Source organism: Equus caballus, unplaced genomic scaffold, assembly GCF_041296265.1.
Source record: "Equus caballus isolate H_3958 breed thoroughbred unplaced genomic scaffold, TB-T2T haplotype2-0000944, whole genome shotgun sequence".
NCBI lineage: Eukaryota > Metazoa > Chordata > Mammalia > Perissodactyla > Equidae > Equus > Equus caballus.
In genome coordinates this window covers 3424-12716 of record NW_027222052.1, presented here as the reverse complement: position 1 = coordinate 12716, position 9293 = coordinate 3424, and the positions used below count along the sequence as shown (strand labels likewise).

Genomic DNA, 9293 nt, shown 5'->3' with positions numbered 1-9293 from the left:
TATCGAGGAACACGTCTCGTGCTTTATTAAAAGCTTTGACAGGGGACGGCGGCCCGGCGGCATAGTGGTTAAGCTCCTGCACTCAGCTTCGGCAGCCTGGGGTCCTCGGGTTCAGATCCCGGGCGTGGACCTCCACCGCTCCTCACACCGGGCTGTGGTGGCATCCCGTCCGCAAGATCAAGGAAGTGGGGCGCAGGTGTTACCTCGGGCCCGCTCTCCCTCAAGCAGAAAGAAGAGGAAGATTGGCAACAGGCGTCAGCTCTGTGAGGGCCGATCTTCCTCACCCAAACACTAAAGTGAGATGAAATCAAATAAAGCGAAGGAAGAGATAAACCTATGAAATCCCATGTTTCTAAAAGTGGCCAAGTGTTTAGAAATTGGCCAAGCGACAGACTGCTCATGGGAAGGACAGTTCCTAATTGCTGACTTCTTAGTTTTCACCAAAATTAAGGTTCGTGAGGGTTAAAAATTCTACTTAACGAATGCGATGAAAGCCACTAGGCCGGCCCAGTGGCGCGCTGGTTAAGTGTGCCTGTTCCACTTCGCCGGCCCGGGGTTCGCCGGTTCGGATCCCGGGGGTGGACGTGGCACCGCTGGGCGAGCCACGTGGTGGTAGGCGTCCCACATATGAAGTAGAGGAAGATGGGCACGGAGGTTAGCTCAGGGCCAGCCTTCCTCGGCAAAAAGAGGAGGATTGGCAGCAGTTAGCTCAGGGCTCATCGTCCTCAAAACAAAACAACACAAAACAAAACAAAAAGCCACTAAAAGTGAATATGGGAAACATCTTTGTGTTCAAGGAAAGTGAGATGGCTGCCTTCAGGCAAGAGGGCCTAAAAAGTAAAGATCGTTTTGTCTGTGAAAAGGTGATCACGGGGAAAAAAATCTGAGAAAAAGGTCTGTTCGTGGTCAAGTGGCCTAAAATTGGAACGAGTGGACAGATAGAAATGGCGAGCGATAGGATCTATTGGAGTCTATGAGGAAGCCATTGGGTGTCGGCCTAATTCGGCCTGACAGTGTTTTTCCAAAAGGGCCTGACGTGGCCGTCGAGCACGCATCGCATCGTAGATCTGCTTTAAACATTTCCTACGGCAAGAACCAATGCCCTTAAGGGAAAGGAGCAGCTTCCCCGTGCTCGGGCCTTTCCTTAAGGAGAGGCATCTTTCCTTAGGCTAGGAACGGATGGTTGCGCTCACCTTTGACCATCCGGCTCACCTGTGACCACCCAGGCCCAGACAACAGACCTGCCACCCAGCAGTGTCTGTCGATCGCTGTGCTGACAGAGCAGTGTCGCGACTATCGTCCAAGGGACCTTTCGATCCTATGTGAAACGTCCTCTCTGGGGGTCTAGAAGCACTCTGTACACCCCACTTCCCGGGCGCCCTTTCTTCCTTCAGGAAGAAAGGCCCCGGGCCACAGTCCTTACATCTTAGGTCAGAATAAACTCACCCCGATTTTCACGGATAGATTGGTTCCGGATTATTTCCATCGACAGAATGGAATCAAGTCAATGAGTTTCAAGATCGGAGGGAAGCTGATGCAAAATCAGAATTGGTTTTTCTCGCTCTCGAAAGGATACTTTTCTCTAACTTCTAGTCTCCTCCTGATAAAGACATTGGAAAAGGTTTCTCTTGACCTCTGAGGGAATCGACACCAAAGACAGAGATCCTCCATTTTGTCAGAATGATTTCCTAGGCCTCTAACGGAGGAGGCCTCCCTCGGACGGGAGCTCAGCTTTTGTTTTGCAACAGTTTTCCTCTCTCTGCTTGCCTTTAACATCTCCTTTCCCGTTCTTCTTTTTTGGAAGGGAAATACGTGCACCGCTGGGGGGGGGGGGGAAGAATTTTCTAAATGACCAAAGAAGATCTACGACTGTTGTTATTTTGGTTTCACGGAGCAGTTCCACGTCCACATTTACCCCATTTTAAACACCCACACACACTCACAGCACGGCGCTGTGAGGATGTCCCGGGGAACTCGATTTGTGGAGGGAATGGCTGTGAGGTCTCTGCCCCCAACCCGCACCATTTGGGTGCTTCTGCTTGTTGATGAGGACGGGAAGCCCTGCTGAAATCCATATTCTTATCACCACACGTGAATCTGCACCCATGCTCCCCCCGTGTGTCGTCTTTGGGCTTTGCTGTGGCCCCGTGCGGAGGGAGACCCGTTTTGTCTTGTAAACTTTTCAGCGGCCAAGCGGCTCGGTCCTTTCCTCTACGACTTGTGGGCTCTGTCTGTCCGTCTGCCTTAGAAAGACCCTCTGGGCCGGAAGTGACAGGCTGCACACAATTCCTGACAGACTGCGGACAATTCCTCCGTCGTCACGGTCCTTCTCTGATGACGTGCATGGTTTCGGTTTGACAGCGACCCCCACCCCCCACCCCGCCCTGATTTTCTAAGTCCTCCCGGGACCCGGGAAGTGCTCGGGCCGCTCCGGGAATCGGGGGCCGGCAGCCCCGGCCTGCCCCGTGGCATCTCCGGGGACTTTTCCACCCTCTGTCCGCGTCAGCCAGCCGGCAGCCCCGGCCCGGCCCAGGAGTCACGTGGGGAGTCTGTCCCCTTCCTGGCAAGCCCACCCACCCCACCCCCCTCCCCGCCGATTTTCCAAGACCTCCTTCTGCGCCCAGGGTTGCCCTGTGCTGCCTGGGAGCTCCGAGGTGGACACCCTGGGGCCTGGCGTGGTGACCTCCCGGCCGCCCCAAGCGGGCCCAGAGAGAAAGAGAGAGAGAGACAGAGTCAGAGACAGAGAGACAGAGAGACAGAGACAGAGGTAGACAGAGAGAGACCTGACCCGGCGGTGGGCTCAGGCTGTGCACTCTCGCTGGCCGGTGACCCGGTTCCCTCCCGCTGACCCCTCCGCGCCGGTTGTTGGGCGCCATCTGGCGGCCGCTTTTACAGAGTGGCCCTCCTCCGGAGCCCCGGCGACATGAGCAAGGGATGGGACTTGCAGGACGTCTGTGTGGTTTCCAGTGTGGGTCTGTGTGGAACAGAGCTGCTAAGAACATTCATGCCCCGGATTCTGTGTGAATGAACAGGAACGTGGCCGCAGCCCCCACCCCGCCCCCCGCCCCAGCCCCCGGGAGTGGCGGGAGTGGGGCCCTCCAGACCACCCTCGGGTTGGATGCCTCCCTCCCTGGAAGGACTCACGGGACTCCACAAAAGCTGACTTCCTGGAGGTCCAGCGGAGACCCCCAAGGCCCAAGGCCCCCCACCACCACCACCACAGATCACTGTGGAAGCCTTAACGACCCAAGGCTCCAGCTACATACAGACGCTCTTAGGAGGCAAGATACACCAAGGGCTTATGTAGGTTGCCACTTTCGGTGGTTGTTTCCGCGGCGTGTGAGTTTTGGAACCCGCCACGCCATTTTTCACAGAGGCCATACCGTTTCCCTTCACCACCAGTGAGGCGTGAGTGACTGACTTGGCTTCTCCGCGACCTCACTAGCAGTTTGATCCTGTTCCTGTATTTGGAAGAAGCCAGTCTCACCCATGTGTCCCCACAATGTCTCCCTCTAATTTTCTCACTTGCTTTTCCAGGGAACAGCTCACATCTTTTCATGCGCTCATTGGTCATCCATGCGTACCTCCTCCTCCCCAGGTGAAAGTGCCTGCTCTGTCTATTGGCCTTCCATTGTATTTGTATTTTTCAGTGTTGATTTCCCCCGGGTCTCCACTCCATTGTGGGGTTTTTTTTTGTTGTTGTTGTTTTTTTTTTCTGCTTAAAGATTGCCACCTGAGCTAAGCCTCTGTTTCCCATCTTTGTCAGTTTCAGAGGGTAGATTTCTCAGTCTTGCTCTTTCCCAAGTTCTGCACGCCCTTGTGTGTGTGTGTGTGTTTTTTTTTTTTTGCTCAAATATTGAACCTAAGCTAGCATCTGTTGCCCATCTTCGTCAGTTTGAGAGGGTAGGTTTCTCAGTGTTGCTTTTTCCCCAGGTCTCCAAGTCCCTCAGTGTGTGTGTGTGTGAGTGTGTGTGTTTTCTTTGCAAGATTGGCACTTGAGCTAACGTGTGTTGCCAATCTTTGTCAGTTTCAGAGGCTAGATTTTTCAGTATCGCACTTTCCCAAGGTCTCCACTCCCTTGCTCTTTTCTTTTCTTTTTTTTTTTTTTGGCTTAAAGATTGTCACCTGAGCTAGGCTCTGTTGCCCTGCTTCCTCCGTTTCAGAGGGTACCTTTTTTCAGGGTTGCTTTTTCACCGGGTCTCCTCGCCATTGTATTTTTTTATTTTTTATTTTTTTTGCTTAACGATTGCCACCTGAGCTAGCCTCTGTTGCCCATCTTCTTCAGTTTCAGATGGTAGATTTCTCAGTGTTGCTTTTTCCCCAGGTCTCCACGCCCTTGTGTGTTTCTTTTGCTTAACGATTGCCACCTGAGCTAGCCTCTGTGGCCCATCTTTGTCAGTTTCAGAGGGTAGATTTCTCAGTCTTGCTCTTTCCCAAGTTCTGCACGCCCTTGTGTGTGGGTTTTTTTTTTGTTTTTTTTTTTTTTGCTCAAATATTGAACCTAAGCTAGCATCTGTTGCCCTTCTTCGTCAGTTTCAGAGGGTGGATTTCTCCGTGTTGCTTTTTCCCCAGGTCTCCACGCCCTTGTGTGTTTCTTTTGCTTAACGATTGCCACCTGAGCTAGCCTCTGTGGCCCATTTTCGTCAGTTTCAGAGGGTGGATTTCTCAGTGTTGCTTTTTCCCCAGGTCTCCACGCCCTTGTGTGTTTCTTTTGCTTAACGATTGCCACCTGAGCTAGCCTCTGTGGCCCATTTTCGTCAGCTTCAGAGGGTGGATTTCTCAGTGTTGCTTTTTCCCCAGGTCTCCAAGTCCCTCAGTGTGTGTGTGTGTGAGTGTGTGTGTTTTCTTTGCAAGATTGGCACTTGAGCTAACGTGTGTTGCCAGTCTTTGTCAGTCAGAGGCTAGATTTTTCAGTATCGCTCTTTCCCAAGGTCTCCACTCCCTTGCTCTTTTCTTTCTTCCTACCTTTCTTTCTTTCTTTCTTTCTTTTTGGCTTAAATATTGTCACCTGAGCTAGGCTCTGTTGCCCTGCTTCCTCCGTTTCAGCGGGTACCTTTTTTCAGGGTTGCTTTTTCACCGGGTCTCCTCGCCATTGTAGTTTTTTATTTTATTTTATATTTTTGCTTAATGATTGCCACCTGAGGTAGCCTCTGTGGCCCATCTTCGTCAGTTTCAGAGGGTGGATTTCTCCGTGCTGCTTTTTCCCCAGGTCTCCACGCCCTTGTCTGTTTCTTTTGCTTAACGATTGCCACCTGAGCTAGTCTCTGTTGCCCATCTTTGTCAGTTTCAGAGGGTAGATTTCTCAGTCTTGCTCTTTCCCAAGTTCTGCACGCCCTTGTGTGTGTGTGTGTGTGTTTTTTTTTTTTTTTTGCTCAAATATTGAACCAAAGCTAGCATCTGTTGCCCATCTTCGGCAGTTTCAGAGGGTAGAATTCTCAGTGTTGCTTTTTCCCCAGGTCTCCACGCCCTTGTGTTTTCCTTTTGCTTAAAGATTGCCACCTGAGCTAGCCTCTGTTGCCCATCGTCGTCAGTTTCAGAGGGTACATTTCTCAGTGCTGCTTTTTCCCCAGGTCTCCACGCCCTTGTGTGTTTCTTTTGCTTAACGATTGCCACCTGAGCTAGCCTTTGTTGCGCTTCTTTCTCAGTTTCTGAGGGTGGATTTCTCCGTGTTGCTTTTTCCCCAGGTCTCCACGCACTTCCTTTTATTTTTCCTTAAAAATTGCCACCTGAGCTAGCCCGTGTTGCCCATGGTCGTCAGTTTGAGAGGGTGGATTTCTCAGTGTTGCTTTTTCCCCAGGTCTCCACGCCCTTGTGTGTTTCTTTTGCTTAACGATTGCCACCTGAGCTAGCCTCTGTGGCCCATCTTCGTCAGTTTCAGAGGGTAGATTTCTCAGTGCTGCTTTTTGCCCAGGTCTCCACGCCCCTGTGTGTTTCTTTTGCTTAACGATTGCCACCTGAGCTAGCCTCTGTTGCCCATGTTCGTCAGTTTCAGAGGGTGGATTTCTCCGTGCTGCTTTTTACCCGGGTCTCCACGCCCTGGTGTCTTTCTTTTCTGCTTAAAGGTTGCAACCTGAGCTAGGGTCTGTTGCCCATGTTCCTCAGTTTCAGAGGGTGGATTTCTCCGTGCTGCTTTTTACCCGGGTCTCCACGCCCTTGTGTGTTTCTTTTGCTTAACGATTGCCACCTGAGCTAGCCTCTGTGGCCCATTTTCGTCAGCTTCAGAGGGTGGATTTCTCAGTGTTGCTTTTTCCCCAGATCTCCACGTCCCTCAGTGTGTGTGTGTGTGTGAGTGTGTGTGTTTTCTTTGCAAGATTGGCACTTGAGCTAACGTGTGTTGCCAGTCTTTGTCAGTCAGAGGCTAGATTTTTCAGTATTGCTCTTTCCCAAGGTCTCCACTCCCTTGCTCTTTTCTTTCTTTCTTTCTTTCTTTCTTTCTTTCTTTCTTTCTTTCTTTCTTTCTTTCTTTCTTTCTTTTTGGCTTAAATATTGTCACCTGAGCTAGGCTCTGTTGCCCTGCTTCCTCCGTTTCAGCGGGTACCTTTTTTCAGGGTTGCTTTTTCACCGGGTCTCCTCGCCATTGTAGTTTTTTATTTTATTTTATTATTTTGCTTAATGATTGCCACCTGAGGTAGCCTCTGTTGCCCATTTTCGTCAGCTTCAGAGGGTAGATTTCTCAGTGTTGCTTTTTCCCCAGGTCTCCACGCCCTTGTGTGTTTCTTTTGCTTAAAGATTGCCACCTGAGCTAGCCTCTGTTGCGCTTCTTTCTCAGTTTCAGAGGGTAGATTTCTCAGTGTTGCTTTTTCGCCAGCTCTCCACGCCCTGGTGTCTTTCTTTTCTGCTTAAAGGTTCCAACCTGAGCTAGCGTCTGTTGCCCATGTTCCTCAGTTTCAGAGGGTGGATTTCTCCGTGCTGCTTTTTACCCGGGTCTCCACGCCCTTGTGTGTTTCTTTTGCTTAACGATTGCCACCTGAGCTAGCCTCTGTTGCGCTTCTTTCTCAGTTTCTGAGGGTGGATTTCTCAGTGTTGCTTTTTCCCCAGGTCTCCACGCCCTTGTGTGTTTCTTTTGCTTAACGATTGCCGCCTGAGCTAGCCTCTGTGGCCCATTTTCGTCAGCTTCAGAGGGTGGATTTCTCAGTGTTGCTTTTTCCCCAGGTCTCCACGTCCCTCAGTGTGTGTGTGTGTGTGAGTGTGTGTGTTTTCTTTGCAAGATTGGCACTTGAGCTAACGTGTGTTGCCCATCTTTGTCAGTTTCAGAGGCTAGATTTTTCAGTATCGCTCTTTCCCAAGGTCTCCACTCCCTTGCTCTTTTCTTCGTTTCTTTCTTTCTTTCTTTTTGGCTTAAATATTGTCACCTGAGCTAGGCTCTGTTGCCCTGCTTCCTCCGTTTCAGCGGGTACCTTTTTTCAGGGTTGCTTTTTCACCGGGTCTCCTCGCCATTGTAGTTTTTTATTTTATTTTATATTTTTGCTTAATGATTGCCACCTGAGGTAGCCTCTGTGGCCCATCTTCGTCAGTTTCAGAGGGTGGATTTCTCCGTGCTGCTTTTTCCCCAGGTCTCCACGCCCTTGTCTGTTTCTTTTGCTTAACGATTGCCACCTGAGCTAGTCTCTGTTGCCCATCTTTGTCAGTTTCAGAGGGTAGATTTCTCAGTCTTGCTCTTTCCCAAGTTCTGCACGCCCTTGTGTGTGTGTGTGTGTGTTTTTTTTTTTTTTTTTGCTCAAATATTGAACCAAAGCTAGCATCTGTTGCCCATCTTCGGCAGTTTCAGAGGGTAGAATTCTCAGTGTTGCTTTTTCCCCAGGTCTCCACGCCCTTGTGTTTTCCTTTTGCTTAAAGATTGCCACCTGAGCTAGCCTCTGTTGCCCATCGTCGTCAGTTTCAGAGGGTACATTTCTCAGTGCTGCTTTTTCCCCAGGTCTCCACGCCCTTGTGTGTTTCTTTTGCTTAACGATTGCCACCTGAGCTAGCCTTTGTTGCGCTTCTTTCTCAGTTTCTGAGGGTGGATTTCTCCGTGTTGCTTTTTCCCCAGGTCTCCACGCACTTCCTTTTATTTTTCCTTAAAAATTGCCACCTGAGCTAGCCCGTGTTGCCCATGGTCGTCAGTTTGAGAGGGTGGATTTCTCAGTGTTGCTTTTTCCCCAGGTCTCCACGCCCTTGTGTGTTTCTTTTGCTTAACGATTGCCACCTGAGCTAGCCTCTGTGGCCCATCTTCGTCAGTTTCAGAGGGTAGATTTCTCAGTGCTGCTTTTTGCCCAGGTCTCCACGCCCCTGTGTGTTTCTTTTGCTTAACGATTGCCACCTGAGCTAGCCTCTGTTGCCCATGTTCGTCAGTTTCAGAGGGTGGATTTCTCCGTGCTGCTTTTTACCCGGGTCTCCACGCCCTGGTGTCTTTCTTTTCTGCTTAAAGGTTGCAACCTGAGCTAGGGTCTGTTGCCCATGTTCCTCAGTTTCAGAGGGTGGATTTCTCCGTGCTGCTTTTTACCCGGGTCTCCACGCCCTTGTGTGTTTCTTTTGCTTAACGATTGCCACCTGAGCTAGCCTCTGTGGCCCATTTTCGTCAGCTTCAGAGGGTGGATTTCTCAGTGTTGCTTTTTCCCCAGATCTCCACGTCCCTCAGTGTGTGTGTGTGTGTGAGTGTGTGTGTTTTCTTTGCAAGATTGGCACTTGAGCTAACGTGTGTTGCCAGTCTTTGTCAGTCAGAGGCTAGATTTTTCAGTATTGCTCTTTCCCAAGGTCTCCACTCCCTTGCTCTTTTCTTTCTTTCTTTCTTTCTTTCTTTCTTTCTTTCTTTCTTTCTTTCTTTCTTTTTGGCTTAAATATTGTCACCTGAGCTAGGCTCTGTTGCCCTGCTTCCTCCGTTTCAGCGGGTACCTTTTTTCAGGGTTGCTTTTTCACCGGGTCTCCTCGCCATTGTAGTTTTTTATTTTATTTTATTATTTTGCTTAATGATTGCCACCTGAGGTAGCCTCTGTTGCCCATTTTCGTCAGCTTCAGAGGGTAGATTTCTCAGTGTTGCTTTTTCCCCAGGTCTCCACGCCCTTGTGTGTTTCTTTTGCTTAAAGATTGCCACCTGAGCTAGCCTCTGTTGCGCTTCTTTCTCAGTTTCAGAGGGTAGATTTCTCAGTGTTGCTTTTTCGCCAGCTCTCCACGCCCTGGTGTCTTTCTTTTCTGCTTAAAGGTTCCAACCTGAGCTAGCGTCTGTTGCCCATGTTCCTCAGTTTCAGAGGGTGGATTTCTCCGTGCTGCTTTTTACCCGGGTCTCCACGCCCTTGTGTGTTTCTTTTGCTTAACGA

General features: G+C 50.1%; 1 long non-coding RNA gene across 1 annotated transcript; it reads right to left on the bottom strand.

Moving 5' to 3' along the window:
- Positions 1-469: 469 nt before the first annotated feature.
- LOC138922514 (uncharacterized) lies at positions 470-2548 on the bottom strand. Its single transcript, XR_011435600.1, has 2 exons — positions 1447-2548; positions 470-671 (listed from the first exon to the last, which is right to left on the bottom strand). It is a non-coding gene; the product is annotated as an uncharacterized lncRNA (long non-coding RNA).
- Positions 2549-9293: the final 6745 nt, after the last annotated feature.